This window comes from Myxocyprinus asiaticus, chromosome 42 (assembly GCF_019703515.2).
Source record: "Myxocyprinus asiaticus isolate MX2 ecotype Aquarium Trade chromosome 42, UBuf_Myxa_2, whole genome shotgun sequence".
NCBI classification, from domain to species: domain Eukaryota; kingdom Metazoa; phylum Chordata; class Actinopteri; order Cypriniformes; family Catostomidae; genus Myxocyprinus; species Myxocyprinus asiaticus.
The window spans coordinates 23913363-23940954 of NC_059385.1; the positions used below are offsets into that span (position 1 = coordinate 23913363).

Below are 27592 nucleotides of genomic sequence, written 5' to 3' on the forward strand. Positions count from 1 at the left end.
GTGAGAGGTGGGTTGGGCTGGGGGATGCATGCTCCAATCACCCACAAGCTATTGCAGGATATTTTATTTGTCCGCACATCCATCTGTACAAGAAGGGGACCAATGGCTGCAGAGGAAGGGGCTTTTCTGTCACAGAAACTGTTGGCACAGAAGCAACATATTACAGCATTATCCAACCCCCTCACGGTCGCTTGCCGTCATCTGTTCCCTCTTTTTGCTTTCCCTCTATATCGCTTTCCTGCAAGCTCTTTCAGCCATCAGTGAAATTGCAACCAACCCTGCTGTAGACCAACTCTTGCAGCTGGGCGATTGCAACAGCAGGGCTGCAGAACATCTGTTTACATTGTCATATCTCTTATTGACACAGATAACCCTCTGTATTCTTAATTCCTATTTCTTTTCTTTCCTGTACAGCTTGTGTATGTTTCCCTCAGAGCCTTTCTACAACCCTTTCTGCTTTCTCTTTTTCTTCAGCATTTAATCCTAGCTGTTTTCCTCTCTCCTCTGCTGTATCCCCACAGACTCCTCCCTCTGTTTCTCTCATGCTCCCTCACTCACGGACGGACACACTCGAATACAAGCACACATAGAACATACGCACACACACACTCACACGCCCTCCTCCCCCATCGCTGCAGTGTCTCAGAACTGCCTTGGAGCTAACAAGAGGGGAAATAGCACACCGACAATTATTAGAGGAGAGAGAGCGACAAAACGAGTGAATGAGTGCATGTATTTTAGAAGATTCGGGCAGATCCAAGGAAGGTGGTGATTCAGGACTAAAGGGACGGATTGTGCGCTGCCTCTGCATCCCAAGCGAATGTTTGTCTGCAGCATTGCTTGTCAATGGACGGTAAACAGTGAAACGGTGAGGCAGCCCTTTCTCATTTTTTGCAATCCTCTTTGCACACACACCTTATTCTGGCTTTCACACCAAGGCTAGCTTGCCTGTTAGTGCCCTTGGGTTTGTTTTTTGTTGAGATAGGTGAACCAAAGCATTTGTTCAATGCCATTCAGCATCTTGGAGTAGCAGAATGGCATTTTCCTCCATCTCGGTTAGGCGATATTGAGGGATGATGCTAAACCGGTTCTCTTAAGCCCTGAAGTGGATAGCGACTGTATGTTTGAGGACTGAACATATTACATTTCTTGCCCACTTACCACATCTCAAGATATGGTGGCTTTTGCAACACTTAACGAACACACATTATTAAATGTCATCTGGAGTAGTGTACTAGGTGTAGTGTGTACACGCCACGCTCTACTGGCTGGTGAATATGGAAGGATCTGAATGAGGTGCACACCCTGCTGCTGTTTCTGCATGTGGTGTACCAAACGCCCCACATCAATATTCTCCCTAAGGCCCTACACCTGCTGAGCTTTGACTCCCACCGCTCCACATTAACCAATGACACGTTCACTCTCCATCGATCTCCGTCGACCCGAGTGTATGTGTGTGAGTGGCGTGCACGGATTTGTGGATTGTGCTATGCTCCCCCTCCCCATTTTTGCTGAAAATGTTTATGAAGACATTTTTGCAAATAAAATTCCTTGGGATTGTTGAAATGGCAGCAGAAGACGGTGTAGCCTGGTGACAGGTTTGCGTGTCCATGTGTGAGAGGAAACCTGCACAGGGAGGGGATAGGTGGCTGGGGTGGGGGGTATAATGGTGGAGAGATAGTAGGGCAGAGGGGCGGAGGTTGAAACGTTACAAAGAATGAAAAAAGGAGAGAAAGATGAAATACATCCAAAGAGGGCTTTGTAAGAACTTGCCATAATCAAGAGAATGGATGCAGTCCTGCGCACCCATAGGGAAGAACAATCACAAATTGTTTCTCCTAGACAGCAATGGCAATGGAAACAAATGGAGATTTTTGCTTCTTAGATATGAGAAAAGACTCTAGTAATCTTACATGTATGTCCTCTAATTTTAGAAGAGATCTCAGCCATGTCTCAAACTGTTCTTAGATTTGCAGAATTTTCAAAGTCTGCAATTAAAAGTCTGAGATTTCAACTCAAACACTTCCAATTAAATCCTTCCAAGACCAAATAATCTGAGCTATACCTCACTGAAAAATGTTTTTTTTCTTTTTTCTTTTTTCTTTCATGTGAAAACATCTAAATTAACTGGTTTTGAAGTTAATATATATATATATATATATATATATATATATATATATATATATATATATATATATATATAATTTATTATGACTGAATCAACTTAAATTCATTAGGTTACACCAACATAAGTAATTTTTAAGCATTAGAATAAATAGAAATAACTCAAGTTTAAGGTAACAACAACACGTATCCACTTTGAATAGTGCATCCACATTCATTTTATAGCTCTATACTCATACTGTATGTCAACAATGGTCTCATTTTTGTTTATTTTTATTTCTCCTATAGAATGTTAAGAGAAATATATGAGACAAAGTTATTTAAATGATATTTACTACAAAGATACTTAAACAAGCTATAAAAGAGCAACCATTGAGCAATATGATTTTCTCTGGGGAGGATTGGCAAAGTTGTCAGGCTTATGAATAGTTATGCTTGCAAACTTCTTTTGAAACAGAGGCCCATAGTAATACTCAATAGAGCACTAATACAGTAAAGATGCTGTTGTACTCACAAAGACAGTAAAACAGAATATGTGAAGACGCCAGCGCTCCCCTCCCCCCACAGCCACAAACTGACCAAACTGCAGGATGGTTGTGCAACATCAGCTGAGTACCAGTTAATATTTGTGCATCCTGTGCTGTCGTCTGATATGATGGCTGTTATGGGAGGCTTGACAAAGTATTTCTATTTATGTTATCGAGAGTATGCGTAAAATTTCGGACACCTTGTTAAAAACCAAACACATTTTTATACCAGAAAATAATTTAGGGAGTGAAATTTTAGACACTGTTTAACACAGATAAGAACATTCTTAAAAATGAAATGACAAAACATAGCCTACACATGCAACTTTCAGAGTGAATACTTGAATAATAATAACAATCTGATCTGCTTTTTTGTTTTTTGTATTTCGCACAGAATGGTTTGGCAAAACATCTAGCTGGTGAACTTACATGCACTGATAGCCAGCTGTTCCTTAATGCACATGATAAATCACACATCTGCCAGTGAGAATACAGTTTCTACATTCAATTGTATAGTGACAAGGTAATAGTATTAAAACAGAAATTAATTTGATTATATGCATATTGTTTATGGTTCCTGACTATTTTGAAGGAACCAGTATGGTACTTTATAAAGGTTTATGCACCAGTCATATCTCTTAATATTGCTAATAAGGAAAACTTTCTACAGCTCAAGTAACAAACTTTCTACGTGTTATACATTTTTTTATTAAAACCCTGTTTAGAAAGTCATTAAATCAAGGACTGTTGCGGCCTTTTTGCAATTATCGTCAGTATGTAATTTTTCATTGTTGGGTGAACTATCCCTTTAATGTGACTTTCATATAACAAAAAGAAGAAAGTTCTGTTAGTTTGAATAAAGAAAATAAATATGTTAGCTTTAATAAAAATCAATCTCTGCAACATAATAGTGGCTGTATTGAAGAAACACCCATAACTGGACATGGAATTTTACATAGAACAATAAACAATCTTGTTCCTACTTCTACCATGTCTGCCCACCCTAGAAACAAGGAGAATTAACAACATTAGTACCTTTAGATGATTCAAATGTAGAGTGAAATTCTTGTATGACACATTCAGATTACTGGACAATTATGTTGAAAATTACATTGAATAACAAGGAAATCTGACTGATTTCTGGAATCCCCAAAATGATGATTAATAATCACTAGTTTAAGCTGGAGTTTCCCTTTAAGTGATGTCATAATGAAAAAATGCAGCATGCGTACTGTGCAAGACTTTCCTGATATAGAATGGCTGAAATTAGAGTACTGGGTGAAGTCAACTGAAAAGAGCTTTTTCTGAGCAAACGCATGGAAAATCCTGACAAGTTTGGGGTCATGAGGGTCATGAGTTTTTGTGGAAACACATGTGAGGGAAGCCCTTTGTTGAGTTGAAACAAATCATTAGCTATATAACCAAGTGGTTAGTTTATATTAAAGGAATATTCTGGGTTCAATACAAGTTAAGCTCAATAAATGATTACAACAAAAATGTATTTTGAATCATCCCACTTTCTCTTTTAAAAAAAGCTAAAATCGAGGTTACAGTGAGACATATACAATAAGTGAATGTGGCCAATTTTTGGAGGGTTTAAAGGGCAGAAATGTGATGCTTATAATTTTATAAAAGCACATTAATTCCTCTGTTAAAACTCATGTATTTTTTAAGCTGTAAAGTTGTTTAAATTGTTTTTATGGTCATTTTAGGGTTTCAGGGTTTGTTGACATTACATCGTCATGGTAATGAAGTTGTAAAATTGGCCATAATTTTCACAGAAAAGGCTAGAAAGAGATTTTATCACATTAAAATCATGTTTACACACATATTGTTTATGTCTTGTGGCTATACTTTTGAAAAAGTGATTATTTTAACGTGCAACAATTGGCCCCCATTCAAAAGTTGAGGATGGAGATGTTTAGTAAAAAAACATGCTGCTAAATTTTGCCTATAGCGTTGCCATACAGTGAGTAGGGTTGACTTTTGTTACTGTGAGCTAAAAACAAACAAACAGGCCTTTACTTAGAGACAATACTATGTCTGACCATTGGTATTACAATAGTATTTCCATCTGACATCCAGAGAGGATATAAGCTAAAGACTCAAGGAATTATTTGAGAAACAATTCTTTGACCAACTAAAAAATCTAATTCAATAGCGACTGACTTCACTAGCATCTAGCTTGTTTTAGCTTAAGAACTCATTTTTATTGAACGGCCTCTGAGGTTGGATTCACACTACCTACAAACCAACATCTTGGTCTTAACAGAACTATATTAACTGAACATTTAAATGGCATCAGTCTCTACTTATCATGCCAAGTTTGTGTCTATTTCACCTATACAGTTTTGTTTACTACACATTTACAGTACGTATGTCCATTTACAAAGCAAAGTGATTCGGCATAAAAGCACTGTTGTCGTGACATCAGTAGGATGAAAAGGATCTGACTGTTAAAACAGTAGTCTGGATCACATTTCTCCTGTTGGGCCAGCTCAACATCAGCCTTTGTGTACAGTCATTGTTATCAGCAGAGTTTTTGCAATGTGAAGCTTTGCATATGAAAGAGAATGGTCTAATATTGTGTTGAGGTACACAGATCAAGGAGGCAGGTTTAAGCTTTGAGAACTGACATTAGAGGTTCTATTTTGGCTTTTTTTTTTTTTTTTTTTTTTTCTGTGGGGAACAACGTAAACTTTGTTCCAGCACTGATAGAGGATATGCAGGTATTTTATTTTCAATTAATATGGGTAGTTGACATGAAATTTCAATTAGTGACAGCAACAAAATTCCTGTTATTGTCAACTACCCATATAATTTAGTGGGAATTACATGTACTTTAGTTAAAATATAAACTGCATGCATCATGTGTTTAACTAAAGATGTAAAGGTGAACAAGTTGGCATTCATCGCATTCATTGGTCAAGCATGGCTGTGTGCGACGTCTGCCTCTATCACTCACAAATGGTGCTTGCCAAGAAGGGAGAAAGAGTGTTTTATCTAGGTCAGCAGGTATGGGAGTGGTGTACATGCACCACCAGGGGAAGTGGATTTAGGAGCTTTTACAATACCTGGAAAAAAAAATCATAATGGTTTCATCACATAATAATGTAATGCATCATCCAGCATATCAAATAGCTCATTCCCTATTTTTATTTAGCTGACGTTATAGGCATGTATTCATTTAATCATATTCCGCTGGCATTAAAACACAACCAACTTTAATAATGACATAAAGCAGATTTAGATGTATCAGACAGAGTTTGATGAGCAGAGAGGTATTTTCATACAGATTATACAGTTTGGGATTATGGCAATATTTTCGAAAATATTGCCATTACACCAATCTATGTGAAACCTCATAGGCAAGAAAGATAAATGAGATCTCTTTAATATCTCAGTTGTTTCCCCTAGACAGCAATGTGATTAAATGGAGATCCAATGGAGGCGTTTGCTTAAGTCTTTGCTTCCCAAAGAAAAGACCCCAGTAATCTCACATGAGTCTCCTCTAGAGTTTCAGAAGTGGTCTCAACAATTTGAAACTGTGCTCAGATCTGCCAAGACATCAAAGTCTGAAATCAAACATCTGATGTTTGATTAACTCAATATGAATTTTTTTATTTTTTTTATTCTTCTTCTAATCTTTCATTATGTTCCAAAAACATCTTTGTTTCCATCCATTTAACATGTTACAATTTTGTCAGTTTTATGAGTTTTCAGAGTTTCAACTCAAACTCCATCAGTATTAAAAAATAGTCCAATCAACTTAACACTACAGGTTGGAACCTTGAAACCAGTTGATTTTATTTAATTTTTTTTTTTCATTGTTAGGGGTCCAGACTGATATCACAATGAATTTTCAAACAGTAGGTTGATTTTCTTTACATAAAATCAGTCTGTGCTTACCGAAATTCGAAAAACTGCCCCCAGTGGCCAAAGCAGTAAGTGCTGTTGGGTGTATGAGCATGCGAGCTCCACTGAGGGGTTCCAAAAACATGTTGCGAGCTACGCAGTTGTCTCAAGATGCTTTTTAAAAGTTTAAGTTCTTTTGAACTTGACACCATCTAATCAATGCGGCAACTAGAGGTGGCGCGACGATTAAAGATGTCTGCCTAGTGCATGTTTAAAAAAAAAATCAACTGAAAACCACACAGTCTCATGACAACTTGTAATAATTTGGACAAGATGGTGAAATTGTAAGATATTTACAATTTCTAATCCCATAAATACCAACCAATTAACAAACAGAATTGCAAATCAATACAAGACAGGCATCAAATTTGAGCTCCAACACTTTGTTTTAAGATAGGAAACTGTTAATATTTATTTATGCAATACAAATTACGAATGTATTTCAATAACCTGGAACACACTTCCCTTGTCTTGTTCCAAACCCCAATGTTTTCTTTCTTCCGAGGTGCACAACAGTGATATTCCTTTCATATACTTTATAGTGAGTTTAAGGTTTGGTTTAGGGGTTACTTAGGAAAAATCTCAATATCTTTGTTTGTTCGTCAATTTATTTTTCTTTATGGAAGTAAAAGTCATATGTTTTTGTACAAGCCATCTCATACTATTATTATTACTTCTCAAAAACAGCAGAGACGGATGCAAAAACAAAGCTATGCTCCTTAACACCTTGATTATGCTACCAAATCTAATGTTATAGCTCTATATTCTGACAGTAGGTAAAGAATTGTCTCATTTGTGTATGTTTTTATTTTGCCTAAGGAGAAAAATCAGAGACAAAATTGACACTTAAATTAATCACACAGTAATTGAGATCTCCATTAAGTCTCCCATACAATTAGAGTGACCTTTGAGCAATTCAATTTTCTTCTGGAACTGCTACAGTAACCATGCCACAGTATTTGTGGATGTGTGTTTGTGTGCATGACCGAGCATGGATGAGCTAAGAGGTTCCTCTTTTCTGTTCTCATTACGCACAGAGCATCATTGTTTTCAACAGTATGCCCATAACAGTGGTCATATGACTGAGAGGATGTGGAGGGGTTCCACCACCCCATGAGTTCTCCCTCAGTCATATGGTCGCTATAGAAATTCAATACAAGTTAAGCTCTATTGACAGCATTTGTAGCATAATGTTGATTACCACTGCAAATAATTTAAACATTTTTTTAACAGCACAGAAGCATTCGTCATTTTTCCACTGAAGGAAGTGACGTTTCAGTGTGTTTCTGCTAACTTTAGTGCATTAGCCAACCTCAGTCCAACAATTTTATCTCAAATAATGTACATATTTACACAGTGTGGCGTGATGGTAAAGCATTCATTTGTAAGGTGCTGTCTTCACAAAAGTTTCGGTAGTTCAAACTTCTGGCAAACATTTGCGGCAAAATACAAGCTCATTTGCATGTCAAAATAATGAGTAGCGAATTTGCAGCAATTTTACGGCAACTTTATATTTTTTGTAAGGGATTGTGTAGAATAGTGCAGAAGTGTGCAATTTTGGCATGCAACTACCTTCTTAGCAATTGGATTTGATGACACTAATGCGGTTTTATGAGGGCTTGAAGGGTGAAGTTATGGTGCTTGAAGTGCGCGCCGAGCAGAGTTACTGCGAACAGGATGGGATCTGTTCAGATCTGCATCGACAAAGATTCCAATCAAGTTATTTGCAAAATAGCTGTACAGGGGGTCTCCGGTTCCTTATGGGGGTCCCCGTAATTTGCACCGTGAGTTTATAAGCCTACAATAGTAGCCCTACCACAAAAATTACCTCAAATTACAATTGTTTTTGACAAACTATTAATGTAAGAGGTTTAAAAAAATACAAGCTTCACATATCTTTACATTTCGAAATGGGTTTCATTAAGAGTGCCTTACTGTAACCATTATTTATTTTTATTTTTTTTATAAAAACTAAATTTATTTTTATGAGGCTCAAATAATTAATTTGGTAACAACATTAATTAGCATGTGATGCTTTCCAGATTAATCGCTTTTAAATAGACATCTCTGAGATGTATGTGTGCTATCTGGGTCTGTTATCAACATTATGCCACAAATACTGGTGATACAGCTTTACTTGTATTGAATCCGAAACATTCCTTTAACATTACTTTCTTGTCTGACTACCCCTCATAAGCATCTATACTGGCCAGTTTTGCACTGATACTCCCCCATGAATAGTGAAATCACACCCCAGCTAAGTGCAGCAGCTAGCCTTAGCGCAGAGATAAACTGGCCCCTCCCTTCACAAACCTGCTGAGGCCCAAAACGGCTCATATCTTATCAGAGTGAATTTGAACATTACACACAACCGTAGCAGTGCTACACAGATTAGCAACACGTCGCATTTAAGCTTGATCAGACCTCTTTTGTATTCTTTTATTTGACAGCGACAGCAGTTAAGAGCTTATGGACTAGATGTAGCTCAGACCGGCCAATAGTACTCACATACAGTACTCACAAATAATAGGAATGGCAATCGATTTAAGGAATTTAATGATTTTGGTTCAAATTACGATTTCAATTATTTTTTAAACAACGGAACCTGCTCTGCACATCAGCCGATGTTGATTCCCAACCCCACTCACACAGCCAATAACATTCACCCACTTTAGTGTTTTTACTCACCCATTAGCATCTTTCCTCTAACATATATCTGGAAACATTCATGCACACGAGTGCACATAGACATGCCATTGTCAGGACAAGCAGACCATGTGACTGAAAATGACACATTTAATGGGGTGCAGGCCATGCCCCTCTCATGGGACCCTTTATGACAAAAACAGATCTACTTTGCAGTTGCCCACCATCTATGGCAGCCCTAACCAACTCAAAAGTCCTCTGTTTTGGAGCTGATGCCGAACGAAACACTGCCACTCATTGTTTCGCCTGATGTTAGGACCATGGTGTAACAAAGCAGTGTCCTTTGAGTGAGACATGTAGGGTCGGTTTTGGGCCATGAGCGTACAAAACCTTGGACAAATGTGATTGTTTGAAGCTCATCATGTGATGCCCTGACACTCATTTCCAATATGTACAATCCCTTCATCTGGATGTGATGACATGCATAAGCCTGGAACACTCTGAACTTCATTAATATCTTCACATTGCTGCTTCCAACATATTTTGGCACAACTCTGCTGAAATGGCCAACTTAGACCAGCATAGCCATGCTTTTCACCAGCAAAAAAAAAAAAAAAAAATGCTGGTTAACCTGCACTGTCTTTTGAGTGAAGCTAGTTTACCAATGATGTCTTGCTAGTTAAGCATAAGCTTGTCTTTTCAACAGGGAAGTTACTTTCTATCAGGGCTGGGACAAGGATGTGATCTTTGGTAGGGCACTTGTATGTTTGGGGGGGCAGCAAGGTTTTTTTTTTTTTTTCTTTTCTCCTAATTTGGAATGCCCAATTCCCAATGTGCTTTTAAGTCCTCGTGTCACGTAGTGATTTGCCTCAGTCCGGGTGGCGGAGGACGAATCCCAGTTGCCTCCGCGTCTGAGACCGTCAACCCGCGCATCTTACCACGTGGCTTGTTGAGCGCGTTGCCACGGAGACATAGCGCGTGTGGAGGCTTCACGCCATCCACCACAGCATCCACACACAACTCACCACGTGCCCCACCGAGAACGAATCACATTATAGTGACCAAGAGGAGTTTACCCCATGTGACTCTACCCTCCCTAGCATCCGGGCCAATTTGGTTGCTTAGGAGAACTGGCTGGAGTCACTCAGCCCGCCCTGGGATTCGAACTAGCAAGCTAGCGAACTCCAGGGGTGGTAGCCAGCGTATTTTACCACTGAGCTACCCAGGCCCCCGGGGGGCAGCAATGTTGACCTTTTCGCCGTCAGACAGGGGAGTGGAGTGCCCCTTGATTGTTTCACTGTCAATTAGGGCGGGGTTATCAGAAGTTCAAAGGGTTCAAAGGCAAATCTAGGGGGGCAATTAGTCACAATGCCAAATGAATTCATCCTGATAAGCTGATGCTCTCTCTTCCCATCCATTCATTTTTAATGTCCTTAGTTCCTTGCCTTATGCTCTTTGGAAATCTCTACAGATTAAAATCTTTTAACCACTATTACTTAAAGTAAAGGGTCTCAATATCTCATCTGTCTCTCTGCCTCTTAATCCAGGCCTCTCATCCAGGCCTAGACACATTGCGCTTGGTATGCCTAATATCTTGTCACAGTGAAAAAAGAAAGGTAATTAAGTAGACGCATATAATAGAAAATCTAAAAAGAATCTTAATAAAAGATTGTACTGGTCACCCAGCAGGCCAGGACTTCAGTTCACCCCAAAACTGAAAATCTGCCATCATTTACTCAGTCTTATGTCTCTCGCAGTATGACCGCTTCTTACTTCTGTGGAACACAAAATGAGAAATTTTGATAAATCTTACTGGTCGTCCCCCCCGTCCCCCCCATGCAATTACAATGAATGGACACTGAGGCTTTTAAGCTTAAAAAATCCATGCAAAAGCACCATAAGGCATCATAAAAGTAGTCGCTATATTCTAAGTCTTTTGAAGTCAGATAATAACCAATAAGCTTTTTTCCAAATGTTTTATCTTTAAGTGTAATTTTATGAATTAAGGAGTAGTCACACTAGACTTTGAGCATTCTTACAAATTCACCTTTTGTGTTCAATGAAAAAAAAGTAAGTCATAAACATTTGGAATAACATGAGGGTGATTAAATGATGACATAATTGTTAGTTTTTGGTGAACTATTCCTTTAACATATTTAAATGATGCTCTCTTTGTCACGTCGGATGTCTTGCATAATGTAAAGGTTTACATGCAGAGTGCTGGATATCTCTCAGTCTGCGACATACATCTGACTTTTTTCTGAAGTAGGTAGGTTCTGGTACACCACCAATGAGTCAGAAGACCAGAAAGAGAATGCTGATGTATCGCTGTGCCTTCACTTCATCCTGTCTGTAATTTTTGTGTTTACTAAGGCAAGGTTTAGGGTGGTTGCTCAATGAGTGTGTTTTTAGTTTGAAGTCTTGAGATGATATGAAAATGTTCCCACAATCGGTGTCTCAAATCTCAGAAAAAGTTCTCAGAAAAACCCAAAGACCGTTATGTGTCACTTCCAGTTTTTGTTGTTGAAATTTTTTGTCATGTGAGTTTCTGTGCAAAGTCTTTGCTGCAGGTTGAATTTATCATCCTTTTTCGGCCATTGATATCTCTAGTATAAATGCACAGTTAACAGTTTCCGAGGTATTCAAAACAGAGATTATTAGCATACAGGAAGCAAATGAGACAATTGTCAGTACTGCAAATAAAAAGTCACCAGAGATGAGACCAAGGATAACTTTCCAGGAATACTGTGAGGATCTGAACCATTCTGAGATTTATCAGACCGGCACGTTATCAAGCAGTTATATCTGAGTAGGTACAACCAAAGTACTGGTAAGGCAGGTCAGGTCACTTGGCAGCCAGTACTAGGATGAGATTCACAAGGCCGGTACTAAGATGAGATCTTTGTAGGGGCATTTTGACCTTAAGGGTGGGCAACAGTTTCCCTCATTTTGCCAGCCGACCAGGGAAGGAGGGGCCTGATCGATTCACCATCTGACCGTGGTTTGTGGACATCAGAATTTTCCGAGGGGCACACAGAAAATCTAGGGGGGCAATGCCCACCCTTGCCCCCTCTTTTATCCAGCCATGCTTGACAGCCAATGCCTCTTGGCAGCTATTTTCTTGTCACTCAAGTACAGCTTCTACTGTATCTACTTGTATGGGGAAAGACTGAAATCTCCAAAAACAGTTGGTCAAGATTACAATTAAATAACATATTTCAAAAATATGGCAATGGTTTCATAAATTATGCTTAGTTAGCTCAAATCATGCAAAGAAGCACTATTTTTCAGGCTGCTCCAGCTAATGCACATGTGCATTCTCGAATAAACAGACAAATGATGTCACTAGTAAAAAGGTGATTGGCTCTTTTAACTGTGGGAATTTTAGTTCTACAACCGCCATATTTAGTGTCATGATTTTTCACATTCATTTTTATTAGTGATGGGAAGATCGGATCATTTTACTGACTTGGATCTTTGAATCTCTTTTAGCAAAATTAACAAATCTTTATTAAAATCATTTCGTTCATTAGTCACATGAGAGCCACATAGGTTCTACAGAAAACAGAACTGATTAGTTCACCTCCTGACTCGGTCTTCGGATCCGAGTCTTTCGTTAATTTTTCACGTGACCGCTACTAGGCTCCGCGTAGAAGACAAACAATGTTAATTTTTTCTCTTAACAGTTCATTGTGTTGCAGTTGTTTGTATTGAGATCAGTGTTGGGTGTAACGCTAATGTAATTACATTTCGCATTAACAAGGTAATGCGTTACTTTTAAAATTATATAATCTGATTACAGTTACAGACATGAATAAAATTAAGTTACTTGGATTACACATTTATTGCTAAGGCAATAATATTAATTAAGTAGAATGCATTTTAAAAGGTATTACGTTCCTGTGTTAGCACTTTTATGTGTGTTGCTATGTTAGCTAATGAGCATGTGCTCTAACAAACTACCGTGGCATAGAGGACATGTATCGAGGCAACGGCAGACGAGTGAGCGCCATTACTATGGACGCAGCGGAGTGTAGTTTTTTGTTCACATTGAAAACGAAAGTAAAGCATTTAAAGTTTTCATGTGCTCAAAATCAATCTCAGTGAACGCTTTGTCAGCATACTCCCAGCCCTGGCTGGAGGAGAGAGGCACGCAAGGCTGGGCCACCAACAAATCCTCCTCAAATCTTCGCGCTCTACCCCATCCTCGCGCGCCTCCCTCGTGTGTCCCTCTGCAGCTGGAGAGGGGATCAGCTTCTTTATGTACTGTACACAATGCAATAGCGTTACAGATGCACAAGTGATAAAGGATAATCAATTCGTCCGAGCACAAGTAGGGAGGTAGAAATAAACAACTAGCTGTAAAGTTGTGTAAACATACACATGCTGCACATGTACACACACAAACAGACATTGGCTGTGTCTCGTTTGGAAGGCTGCATCCTCTGGAGGTCGCATTTCTCGGCCGCATACATCATCGAGGCTGTCTCGTTTCAGAAAAGAGAGTAGGACACTTTGAATGTGACCTTCTTTCATGGGAATTCGGAGGATGCATGAGGTGTATCCTTTGTGGGCACTCACAACCCACAATTCTTTGCTTCAGTGGAAATGTCTAAAAACAAATAACGCCAATTTGCCCGTAAATATGATGTTCAGACGCAAGTAATGTTAATTCCCACGTTGAAGTACCACAGTAGATGGGTGCAGAGTATATAATATGTATAATTATATTAATATATAATTAAAATAAAGTATTAGACTAAAAGTACACCTGTAAAATCTATTTTCTTTTCTCTTTACATCTTTATAACTCTCCTAAATTTACCTCACACATTCCCTACTAAAGGATCTTTTTGTTCCCTTCTCACTCGAATCCCTCGTGCTTGTTAAAGAGTGGCATGCTGTCACAGCAACCATGTTACGTTCCGTTTCCATTTGTCCTACGAAGGCCGTCTCGTTTAAATGAGATTTGTTTAAAGGAGGACACTCGGTATCCTGCAGCCTTCAAAGGACACGTCCTACCTAGCATGCAGCCTTCGAAATGAGACACAGCCCTACTGTACATGCACACATACAGGGCCATTTCTAGGCACAGGCGAACAAGGTGGTCGCCTAGGGTGCCACCTGCTGAGAGGGTGCCAAAAAGGAGGCCTCTGCCATACCACCCCCCAATGGTGGTGCCAATAGGGATCTCGCCAAGGGCGCCAGAATGGTCTGAAATGGCCCTGTACACATACACATGCATGATGCAACACACAAGCAAACCTGTAAATTCACATCGAAAAGAAACAAGCATTCAAATACAAAATGGTTTTACTATCATCATATGATAACATGCAAAGCTGTTTGCAAATGTGTTCTCAGAAATGTTTTCAGTTCATTAGTATTCTTTTTCTGTCTTTCATACCAACACAAACACAGGTAAACAAGCGTAATGTACACATACATGCCACACACAGCTAAAAAGGTTGTAGATAGCGGACACACACACACACACCCACACACACACTTGAAGATACTACTACAGCATTTTTGAGATAAGAAAGTTAATTTGCATTTTTAGAAATGCATTGGATCTCTTTAGCCAAGTTTCTTTCTTTAACAAAATTACAGCAACTTGACATTTTTTTCAGTCAGTATTAAAGTACTAAAAGAGCTATTAGTGTCATGTTTGTATTTTTTGCAGGTTTGATTGGTAGTAAAGTAATAGTAATCTGATTACTTTCCCCATCAAGTAATCCTATATCAATTTTAGAGAAGTAATCAGTAGTGGATTACTTTAAAAAAAGTAACTTATCCAACACTGATCGAGATAAATACATGTAGTGTGACCATAAAATACATTTTAAAATCATAAGAATTGCCATGATGAGCTATTCTCATGTATTTAATGCAGGAAGTATTTACAAGATATTTTCTGCCAAGTATAAAATTAAAGTAAAATGGCCTTAGATGACTATCAGTAAAATCAAAGGGAAATTCTTTAAGGCATACTTGATTTGGGTCTACAGTTCACAATAAGGACATCAATAATACAACAAGAGGATGCATCATGAGGGAAAAATAAATGACAATTTATTCAAAATCAATTCAGTACCCCAATAATATGGGGTTTTTAATAGCTTTATAGTCTATAATATTTTATGAAGAAAAGATAAAAGTTGTAAAGTTTGGAACTGGGCTTGAATTTAAGGTATCTTGCTTTATAAATGTTATTTCCCCATCATTCATAAAGTTTAAAGCTTCAACTAACACTTTATTACCAGATTCAATGTTATGGAAAAGAACCATCATGACAGAAACATTCACAAAGTTATCCCTTGCAAGTAATAAAGAAGCCAAAATTTGAGACTAGAAACACTTCGTAAAACTGTAAAGGCAAAAATCAATCAAACTAACCACTTGTATTTAAAGAAGGTTGGGAGTATAAACTAATTTCTGTTTCCAATAGAGTCTATGCAGCTGCCACATGTTAAATGAAGGAAAGACTCAGATTCGAAGACCGAATCTGGAGGTTAACTACTGTAATCATTTCTGTTTCCTGTACCAATCTTATGGGTACCTATGCGGCCGTCACGTGTCAAATGAACAAAAGACTCATACCCGAAGACTCGTAAGGTGAACTAATAATTTCTGTTTCCTGTACAGAGCCTATGAGTCTGTCCCACATCAAATGAACAAAACATGTGCACAGATTTTGCACATACGCGGCCACGACAAAATGAATGAATCACTCTCTGAGTCTGCTCGTTCTTTCGAGTCATATAAAAGATTTGTTCAAAATGAAAGAATCATTCATGAATGACCCATCACTAATTATATAATAGTATACTAGTGACCCATTTCGTCCTATAATGTCTCTGGTACAACCATACATTGTGATTTATTGACCATAATGGTATTAATGAGTCAATATGCAGTGTATAACCTGTTTAACATCGCAGACATAAGCAGTGTGAATTTATTTCCCATATTAATAGCTTACGGTATTCATACTGCACATGTCAGCAGTGTTGTGCTGCGTAGCAGGAGCATAGGTGCAAGTAGAGTTTTGGCACTGAACCTTTTTTTTTGCAGCATGTGGCATGCTGAACTCAGTTTAACAAATAAAGAAAACACACCGTTAACCTATTTATCAACAGTCTTTTTATAGGCTTTAATGAAGCAACATTTAATACTCATCCATTATTGGAAAAAAGACATTGGGCTTGATGCAAGTTCCACATGTAGGCCTCACTAATATGTTTGGTTTAAAACTCTGTTTTCCATTTTCTAATGCCATTGTTGTAAAAGTACTGTATATGATACTAAAGAGCCTTTTCAAAAATCTTCAGTAGAGGAAAACGCTGTTCCAGTGTGGATGATAATGTAGCAAAAATGTAGTGGAGTTCCATGATTGCATTTGTGGCTTCAAACAAATATGACCTACCTAGTTGTTAATCTAATTGATTTATTGGTGTATTATCTACACATTATTAATAAAAGCTATTATTTTCCATTATTAATTCAAATTGCTGGCACTAGTACAGGGCTGCATCTGTTGCATAAGAATTGTTTCTGTAGCTGTATTTGTTGTCGTAACTGTGGAAATCTTTAAACGCTGACAACACTTGCTGGGTGTGTGCCTTTTCTGGGGCGTTCAGTTTCCTGTACTCTGTGTGCTGAGTTCATATTGTGACTGTTTATTTGTTCAAAATTATGAGCTGTCCTTGACATTGACGTAATTGTTTGCAATTTAAGTTTTTCAGACCCCTAACCCAAAGTAATACATTTTGCACATAACTTGCCCTGCAGGCCTGCACCGTTTGTGCTCCAGACATGAATATGCACTTTTGTGTTGATTATCTGTGGTGAGGGACCAGACAGGAACCTGTAAGTCCTCTATGGTAGCATTCTGCTGTAAACATTTTGAGTTTGAGATTCCACTGGTTACAGAGCTAGTGCTAGTAGAAATCTGGCGAAAAGCCTACTTTATACATTAATTTTGAGAAAGGATCAGATGTAATATAAGCATGTGTTTCTTCAAACTCCTCTCTATCTGCTTTCCCATGTCCTTTCTGCCTAGTGGACTCTGGACACTTTGTGCTGGAATTCACAAGAACAATTAAATGGCTGATTTGAGTCATGCGTGTTCCATCAAACTCTCTGACGTCACAATGCAACTCTAGGGGACGTAGCTTTCCGCCAGCCAAATTGAAACCCCATGTCTTCAATACTCAAACGAAAAAGTCAAGAAACAAATAATTACACTGTAGCAATAAAACAGGAAATTCTCCCCAGCGGCACTTGGAACCGATCGTTACAGTGGTTTTGAAGCATTGCAAATTCCCCTCTGATACATATCTCCTGAAACAATGATTGTTTCTGTGAAGAATAGTTGAAACCAAGGCAAATTAAGGGAAATGATATCTGATTGTAACATCATTCTGTGAATTGTATGATTGTTCACTGTCGTCAGTATGATCAAAGACCGTGTCTGTTCTGGTTGGTATGTGGTCTCAACTGCCTACTGACACAGTAACCAAGGGCTCTTCTCATAAGCCCACTGCAGATCAACAGACAAAAATACACCCTTTGATACTTGATTTGGGAACTTGCTTAAAACATAGTGGATTAAAGCAATAGCTCAGCCAAAAATGAAAATTCTGTCATAATTTATTCACACTCATGTTGTTCCAAACCAGTATCACTTTCTCTTGCAGTAGAGTTGTGTGTGAAGTGGTGCAAAAACAATTTTCAATTTCCAACTATTTTAGTTTTGATGGCCTAATGTGATGAATAGTCCAAAATTATCACCACGTGGAGTTAGAAAACTTATGAGAAAAAGAAAAAGTATCTAGGCATCCTGGTTAAAATTCTGATATTAAATTAAAATTAAAGGAATATTCCGGGTTCAATACAATTAAGCTCAATCGACAGCATATATGGCATAATGTTGATTACAACAAAAAAAAAGAAAAGAAAAAGATGACTCATCCCTCTTGAAAAAAATCTAAAATCAAGGTCACAGTGAGGCACTTACAATGGAAGTGAATGGAGGGAATTTTTAAACGTTAAATGTTTCAGAAGTACAGCCACAAGACATAAAGGATATGTGTGTTAACATGATTTTATTGTGATAAAATCACTACTAACGTTTTCTGTGTAAAGTTATAGCCAATTTTACCATCACAATATAATGTCAACAAACCCTAAAACAACAGTAAAAATAACAATTTAAACAACATTACAGCTCAAATAATACACTAGTTTTAACAGCAAATTTAATGTAAGTGCTTTTATAAAATTATAAGCTTCACATTTCTGTTTAAGCCCTCCAAAAGTTGGACACATCCACTTTCATTGTAAGTTCCTCACTGTAACCCAGAATTTTTGCTTTTTTTAAAGAAAAGAAGGAACGAGTCGAAATAAATTTTTGTGATAATCAACATTATGCCACAAATGCTGTCGACTGAGCTTAACTTGTATTGAACCTGGAATATTCCTTTAAGGTAAAAGACGTGCGAGTTGTGACAGATGTTCCCTATCTGTCACTCACTCGACGTTGTGTCGATGTAGAGACACTAGGGGTCACTCTTGGGAGCCCGAAACACCTCTGGTCTTTGATAAAAGGCCAATGAAAATTGGTGAGTGGTATTTGCATACCACTCTCCCGGACATACGGGTATAAAAGGAGCTGGTATGCAACCACTCATTCAGAGTAATCGGAGCCGAACGGTCGATGTTCATTCACCTCTGCTGGATCTGATGGTGCATTTCAGCGGCTTCTCCCTCCTCTGCACTGGTGCACTGCAGAGAACGCCCCTGGGCGCTTCGGCAGAAATAAAAGAGTATATTTCTCTAAAAGAGCGGCACACACGGAACGTCTTTTTAAAGATGCGTCTTTTTAAAAATGCCTTTCCGTTTGTGTGTTATTCCTGGTTGCGTTCATTATCTCTCAACTTCTGATGGTCATGATCACTGTCTTTCGTGTCTGGTGTGACCCACGCGGAGACAGCATTCGTGGATGGATCATGTACTCATTGTGAGAACATGACCGTGGCAATGTTGAGGTCGCGGCTTGCCTTCATAAGAAAGCAAGCCACCCCAGTGGCTCCCTGCCTCGGTCCTTCTGCCTACGGGTATGAGGCCAGTGTGGCTAGCACTGGGGACGATTTGGGGACCCCAATGGGACCACCTCCGCTGGGTATCCCCCCACGGACCTCCCATTCATCTGTCCCGACTGGGCTTCCGGATGAGTCCGCCGACTCATCTCACGGCGAGTTCGACCTCTTGTTCGGAGCCCGCGAAGGTGATGAGCTCTCGAGTGCAGCATTGGAGAGTGGGCTCGTCCAGTCGGATGCGGAAGCCTCAGCTGGGATCCCCCCCTTGGGTACGGTCGCCCAGTCACAGGCTGACGCGGAAATGACGGACATGCTTTCCCGGGCAGCCGCGAGCGTCGGGCTAGAATGGAACCCTCCGCTCTCCCCTGAACCCTCGCGGCTCGATGATTTGTTCCTGGGCTCACAGCCACGCCCCAGTTCCTTTCTTCCCGGAAGTGCACGAGGAGCTGACAAGGTCGTGGGAGGCACCTTTTACTGCCCGGTCCCGATCTTTCAGCTCCCCACCCTCACTACCCTCGATGGTGGGGTGGCCCCACCCGCCAGTACGTCCGACGAGATTGTCCCCTTGGTCCCCCTTGCCTGGAGCTTGGACGCATGGCTTGCGCTATCCAACCCGTCGCGATGGCTGGTCCGGACCGTCCGACTCGGCTACCCTCCTACGGAAGGATGCGATAAAGCCTGTCCCTCCGGCCGAGATGAAAAAGGGGTTTTACAGCCCCTACTTCATTGTACCGAGAAAAGGCGGTGGGTTGCGGCCAATCTTGGACCTGTGAGTACTGAACCGGGCTTTACACAGACTCCTGTTCAAGATGCTGACGCAAAAACGCATTCTAACGAGCGTCCAGCATCAAGATTTGTTCGCGGCGGTAGAGCTGAAGGACACGTACTTCCACATCTCGATTCTACCTGGACACAGACCCTTCCTGTGGTTTGCATTCGAGGGTCGGGCGTATCAGTACAAGGTCCTCCCTTTCGGCCTGTCCTTGTCCCCTCGCGTCTTCACAAAGGTCGCAGAGGCAGCCTTTGCCCCGCTAAGGGAAGTGGGCATTCGCATCCTCAACTATCTCGACGATTGGCTAATCCTAGCTCATTCTCGGGATGTGTTCCTGGGGCCTTGTGCTCTCGCACCTCAGCGACTAGGGCTTCGGGTCAACTGGAAAAAGAGCAAGCTCTTCCCGGTTCAGAGCATTTCTTTTCTCGGCTTGGAGTTGACGGAGTTTGGAGTTGGAGTCTCATTGACGGCGCACCTCACGAACGTGCGCACAGTCAGTGCTGACCTGTTTGAAGGCGTTCAGATAGAAGACAGCGGTTCCACTGAAACTGTTTCAGAGGCTCCTGGGGCATATGGCCTCCTCAGCGGTGGCCACTCCGCTCGGGTTGATGCATATGAAACCGCTTCAGCACTGGCTTCAGACTTGAGTCCAGAGATGGGCATGGCGCTGCGGGACACATCGCGTGGCCATCACGCCGATCTGTCACCGCCTATTCAGCCCTTGGACCGACCTCATGTTTCTACGGGCAGGCATTCCCCTAGAGCAGGTCTCCAGGCGCGTTGTGGTTACGACAGACACCTCCAAAATGGGCTGGGGTGCTGTATGCAATGGGCACGCAGCCACCGGCTCATCGATGGGCCCGAGTTGCTGGCAATTCTGCTCGCCCTGCGGCGGTTTCGGCCGTTGATCCAGGGCAAGCGTGTGTTAGTTCGGACAGACAACACAGCAACAGTAGCATATGTCAACCGTCAAGGCAGTTTGCATTCCTGTTTTATGTCACAACTCGCCCGCCGTCTCCTCCTCTGGAGTCAGCAGCACCTCAAGTCGTTGCGAGCCACTCACATCCCGGGCGACCTCAACACTGCAGTGGACGCGCTGTCACGGCAGGTTTCCCTCAGGGGAGAGTGGAGACTCCACCTTCAGGTGGTCCAGCTGATTTGGATTCGATTGGGGCAGGCACAAGTAGACCTGTTCGCCTCCCAAGAATCCTCCCATTGACCGCTCTGGTACGCCCTGACCGAGGCACCACTCGGTATAGACGCGCTGGCACACAGCTGGCCCCCTGGACTTCGCAAATATGTGTTTCCCCCAGTGAGCCTACTTGCACAGACCCTGTGCAAGGTCAGGGAGGATGAGGAGCAGGTCGTCCCAGTTGCACCCCACTGTCCCACCCAGACATGGTTCTCGGACCTCACGCTCCTCGCGATAGCCCCCCCTGGCGAATTCCCCTGAGGAAGGACCTTCTTTCTCAAAGATGGGGCACCATCTGGCACCCGCGACCAGACCTCTGGAATCTCCATGTCAGGCCCCTGGACAGGACGTGGAAGACTTAAGCGGCCTACCACCCGTGGTGGTAGACACGATCACTCAGGTTAGGGCCCCCTCTATGAGGCGCCTGTATGCCTTTAAGTGGCATTTGTTCGCTAAGTGGTGTTCTTCCCGATGCGAAGACCCCCAAAGATGCGCAGTCGTATTGGTGCATTTCTTCCTGCAGGAGAGGTTGGAAGGGCGGCTGTCCCCCTCCACCTTGAAGGTGTATGTAGCCGCTGTAGCGGCACACCACGACACAGTGGATGGTAAGTCCTTAGGGAAGCACGACCTGACCATCAGGTTCCTGAGAGGCGCCAGGAGGTTGAATCCCTTCAGACCATGCCTCGTTCCCTCATGGGACCTCTCTGTAGTTCTTCAGGGTCTACAGAGAGCCCCCTTTGAGCCCTTGCAGTCAGCTGAGCTTAAGGCACTCTCTTTGAAGACTGCCCTCCTGACTGCGCTCACTTCCATCAAGAGGGTAGGAGACCTGCAAGTGTTCTCTGTCAGCGAAATGTGCCTGGAGTTCAGTCCGGGCTACTCACACGTGATCTTTAGACCATGACCGGGCTATGTGCCCAAGGTTCCCATGACCCCTTTTAGGGACCAGGTGGTGAACCTGCAAGCGCTGCCCCAGGAGGAGGCAGACCCAGCCCTGACCTTGCTGTGTCCAGTGCGTGCTTTACGCATCTATTTGGATTGCATGCAGAGCTTTAGAGTCTCTGAGCAGCTCTTTGTCTGCTTTGGTGGACAGCGGAAACACCTGGGCCTTGACCAGTGGCGCCTCTCTAACAGACATTTGCAGAGCAGCGGGCTGGGCAACACCCAACACCTTTGCAAGGTTCTACAATCTCCGGGTGGAACCGGTTTCGTCCCGTGTAGTGGCACGCACAAGCAGGTAAGTCTGGGACAGCTGGCCGGGTGTATCACTTGCGCATAGCGCCTTTCACCTCCCCTTAGCTGAAGACGTGCGCTGTTGACTCCCAGTAGTGTTCACAAACTGTGTTCCCTGGATGATTTCCTCCGAGCCCTGTGGCAGATAAGTTCACGGAGAAACTCGCTGCCGGCTCAGTACATGTGCTAACTAAGCCCTGTACTGGGGTAAGTGCTCCGCATGTGGTGGTTCCCCATAGGTAACCCCATGCGACGTATATCTTCCACTAATTCATTTCCCTGTTGGTAAACTGCGTCTTCCTTGGGCAGAGGCCCCTCTGCCCCAGTCACCATGTTTGTAGAAACTCCTCCCCCGTTGGGTAGAACCTACCATGGGACTTCTCCACATAGCATACTTCCGACAAAGTTCGGCAAGACCATGTGATGTATTTCCACTCAAAATAACCCCCCCCCCCCCTTTCTGGGCGGGGTGTGGTCTCCGCAGTGTCTTCCCCTTGGGAGGACCCCCCCGACGTAGACCTGGTGGCCCCAGTCGGTTAATTCCTTTTTTTTGGGGGAGAGGAAAAAAAAGAGGATAAGAGGGCACGACTGGGCTAGCCTGTCTCTATCTTTTGGGCAGTCGACTTATCCCCAAAGGGCCGTTCGACACTCATAAAAGCATTGGGGGAGGTTACGTGATGGCCTGGTGCGCTGGCTACGGGGCACACAGTGGTCTGCCCGTCACACACTGCCAGTTCACGTAACACAGTTCAGCCAGTTGCGGCGTTTCGTATAGGGTTTCCTAGTGTCACTACTTCGACACAACGTCGAGTGAGTGACAGATAGGGAACGTCCTGGTTACTTGCGTAACCTCTGTTCCCTGATGGAGGGAACGAGACGTTGTGTCCCTCCTGCCACAATGATGAACTACCCGCTGAAATGGCCGGGACCTTGTCTCGGCACTTCAGACAAGACCTGAATGAGTGGTTGCATACCAGCTCCTTTTATACCCGTATATCCGGGGGAGTGGTATGCAATTACCACTCGCCAATTTTCATTGGCCTTTTATCAAAGACCAGAATTGATTCGGGCTCCCAAGAGTGACCCCTAGTGTCACTACATCGACACAACGTCTCGTTCCCTCCATTAGGGAATGGAGGTTACTCAAGTAACCAGGATGTTTTCTTTAGTTGACAGTTTGTAGGCCTATGTCTTTGCTTTGAATTGCTTGTATCTGTTACCTCAGCAAGGGTCAGATTACCATTCTTACAATTCAGTTTAAATCATGTGGTATTTTGCAGTTCCTAATAAAGTTACCGGCAAACTAGTGAGTAACGTTTTATTTACTCACCAATTTATTTCACATTTTCATGAATGGTGATTGTTAATTTGGGACCCCGCTTCTAAATTTGATGACAGCAAATTATATATCAGCACTCATTTGCCTTAAGAAATTTTCATCCACTTCAGCTCTCATGTGAATCCCGGGATTCATGGTTTACATTACTGCGGCTTCCATTTCTATGATGCCTCATTAATAATACAGAGATATTAGATGAACTACGATTTATGAGCCTGTTTGATTGAGCTGGGATACAGTATAGTGTCTGTTTAATGGCTTTCAATTATTCTGCACTGTAATCAATTAGTGTCTGTAACTGGAGCATGAGTCAAAAGGGGGTGGGTTGGTGGGGGAAATACAGCGGTATGACATTGAGAGGAACCCTCCCTCAATAATGTGCCAGAATACTAAAGGGTAGGTGTGTGGGGGATTGACGTCAAGGCCCACGTAAAACAGCAGGCAGACTGAACTCTTAAGTCTCTGGGTCATTTTAATTAGACAGTTAAGGAAATGGTTCAAAAGTTCATATATACTGATGGTTTGTGTGTATCAATATTGTATATTTGGTTTACAGGGAGTTTTTGAGTGAATCTTACAAAGAAACATCCAAGACATAAAAAAAAAAAAAAATTAAACACATTTTCCTTCCAAATTTGCACTATGTGGGGAAAAAAATCCTATTCTGATTACCGTAATGCAATAAAATTTGCATTACAGTAAATTCCGGAACAATATTTTTATTTTATTAAAATGAGCATAAATTACATTCAGGACAAGAAATATTACCATTTATATCCTACTTACAATTGTACTTTATAAATGAAGTTTATAATTTCAAAATTAATAATATGTTAATCAGCATAAATATATGAAATTAAATAGATTAATATTAAATATATATTTTTAGCTATTATAATTAATAAATTAATAATAGTTCTTATATTATTAATTGTAATAAAATAAAGCAAAATAAGCTTCTTTTCATTTCTTTTTCCTTTAGATTTTGAGGAGAAATATAACAGACCGTTTTCATGCATTAATCCTTATCATGATTTGAGAGTGCAAGTGTGAATACTTAAATAAATTTTATTAAAGTAATTTGCATTGCTTAAGAATTAAAAACAAATCTTAATGTGCAAATTTCTCCAATAGTATAACTGCATTGCATTCAGGATTAAATGTAACAGTGTTAAAGGAATAGTTCACCCAAAAATGAAAATTCTCTCATCATTTACTCACCCTTATGCCATCCCACATGTGTATGACTTTCTTTCATCTGATGAACTCAAATGAAGATTTTTAGAAGAATGCTCTGTAGGTCCATCCGATGCAAGTGAATGGGTGCCAAAATTTTGAAGCTCCAAAAAGTCAGCAAAGGTAATCCATATGACTCCAGTGGTCAAATCAGTGTCTTCAGAAGTGATATGATAGGTGTGGGTGAGAAACAGATCAATATTTAAGTCCTTTTTTCCTATAAATTCTCCTCTCTGCTCAGTCAATCTCCACTTTCACACTCTTCCTCTAATGTTTTTGGTGATTCATATTCCTCATGCATATTGCCCCCTACTGGGCAGGGAGAAGAATTTCTAGCAAAAAAAATGACTTAAATATTGATCAGTTTCTCACCCACACTTATTATATCACTTTTGAAGATATGGATTAAAACACTGGAGTCCCATAGATTACGTTTATGCTGCCTTAATTTCATTTTGGAGCGTTAAAATTTTGGCACCCATTCACTTGCATTGTATGGACCTACAGAGCTGAAATATTCTTCTAAAAATCTTAATTTGTGTTCTGCAAGTCATACACATCTGAGATGGCACTAGGGTGAGTAAATGATGAGAGAATTTTCATTTTTGGGTGAACTATCCTGTTAAGGAAATTAGATGCACATAAATAATGAACCATATTCAGTTCTAATAAACAAGTACAGAGGGATACTAAGAGGCTCTTTCAAATCTGTGCACCATCATAACCCTACTATGCGTTCAATGCATTGGTGATAACTCATTTATTAGGCACAGGTTTTCCACTCTGTACGATGTATGTGACATAAATAAGGTGGGGCAAGAATTTATCCCAGAGAGTTACAACAGGCAGGCAGCCTTATATAACACAAGTATTCATCAATAAGGCAGAGATGCCACTGCATGTTATATAACAATCTATTTACTGCACAAAGCTGGGTTGTTCTGGTCAAGGGGAGTACTCAGTAGTGGCCAGGGTCACATGAGTGACCAACTCATTGAAAATATGACCTCAATGTCTTTCAAAATACATTCACCTGCAGGTACGTAAAGAGATAGTTCACCCCAAAATGAAAAATCTGTTATCATTTGCTCACCCATATATCCTTCCAAATCCGTATGACTTTTTTTTCTTCCGTGGAACACAAAAAGATGATGTTAAGCAGAATGACAGTCTCAAACACCATTCACTTTCATTGTATGTGAAAAAGTTGTGACTGAGGACTGAGTTGTGACTGAGGCTTACATTCTGCCCAACATCTCCCTTTGTGTTCCACATAAGACAACATGGGAGTTCATTTTAGGGTGAACTATCCCTGTAAATTATGACCTGCAATATCTAAACCAGTGGTTCTCAATCAGTGGGCCGGGACCCACTAGAGGGCTTCAGCACACTTCCAAGGGGGCCTCAAGATGACTTAAAATTAATTTAAAATAAGAAATATTAAAATAATTAAAATAATCCAACTTAATTAAAATGCTAAAAATACTTTAATATGTATGCCCACAAATTATGAACAGACTGTTTCTGAAAGTTTTAGAATCAAAAATTATCCATGATTAATTATTTTAATCAGACACGCCTAGTTTCGGGTGAGGGGGCCTTCAAATATTGTCTTGGACAGTGGGGGACCTGAGGGTCAAAAAGGTTGAGAACCACTGATCTAAACTCTCTAAAGTTTCCCGTCATTGCTATTTACAAACTGTCCTAATGTCACCACAGTCTGTAGCTGTGCCTGTGCTAGCCAGGTTTGACCTAAGTTGGCCACTGTCACAGTCCCCCAGTATCTAACCCATCAGTCAAAACCAGCTCTTGCAATGTCAGTAATGTTTGATAGAGCAACCTCAGAACTGCCTCCAATGGATTTGTACTCATTCATCAATATTCATTTAACTAACATCATCAACAACAAAGCAGCTTAGCTGATAATATTAGCTTAAAATCATTCAAAAATGGGTTGGACCAACTATACCTGGAGAGCACTATCTGTTAGCATTCCCATTCATCCCATGATGACCTGGATGCTAGCATCTTTATTTCATGGGCACTAAGTTTCAGAATTAGTTTTTCAGCCAACCACCTGAGACATAAATGCACTGTATCTTATCGTAGCTGTTTTTGTAGTGCGGCAGTGGTAACACTTTTCGGTGGAATAAACCTACAACTGATTTACTTAGCTGACTCTGCATATTAATATTGGAAAGGAGAAAGTATTTTGGCATCATAAATGTTACACACCACCTTTAAAATCAGTTCTGATATATGCCAATTTGCCAATCTTTCAGTTATTTTAGTGTTTAAGGTGCACTCTGTACTTTTTTCACTCTGTAAGAGTTCTGGCAAACTTGCTTCAAATTTGCCACTCATTATTTATACCTGCAAATATGTTGTGCAGCAAACTCTTCATTGTCGCCAAAGGTTTACTGTTGGTTCACCACTACCAGTGAAGAGCTGCAAACTTCTGGCAAACACCTGCGGCAAATCACAAGCTCATTTGCATGTGAAAATAAT

General features: G+C 40.9%; 1 protein-coding gene across 2 annotated transcripts in view; it reads left to right on the top strand.

The window, feature by feature from the left end:
- Positions 1 to 426: 426 nt before the first annotated feature.
- The window catches only part of LOC127432767 (guanine nucleotide-binding protein G(z) subunit alpha-like), a 65631-nt gene continuing 38465 nt past the window's right edge, over positions 427 to 27592 (top strand). Inside the window, exons 1-2 of one of the 2 annotated variants that reach the window (XM_051684178.1) lie at positions 427 to 868; positions 3046 to 3174. The gene's annotated coding sequence lies outside the window, so the exon portion shown is untranslated. The remainder of the gene's footprint in view (positions 869 to 3045; positions 3175 to 27592) is intronic. The other variant, XM_051684177.1, reaches the window with a different exon arrangement.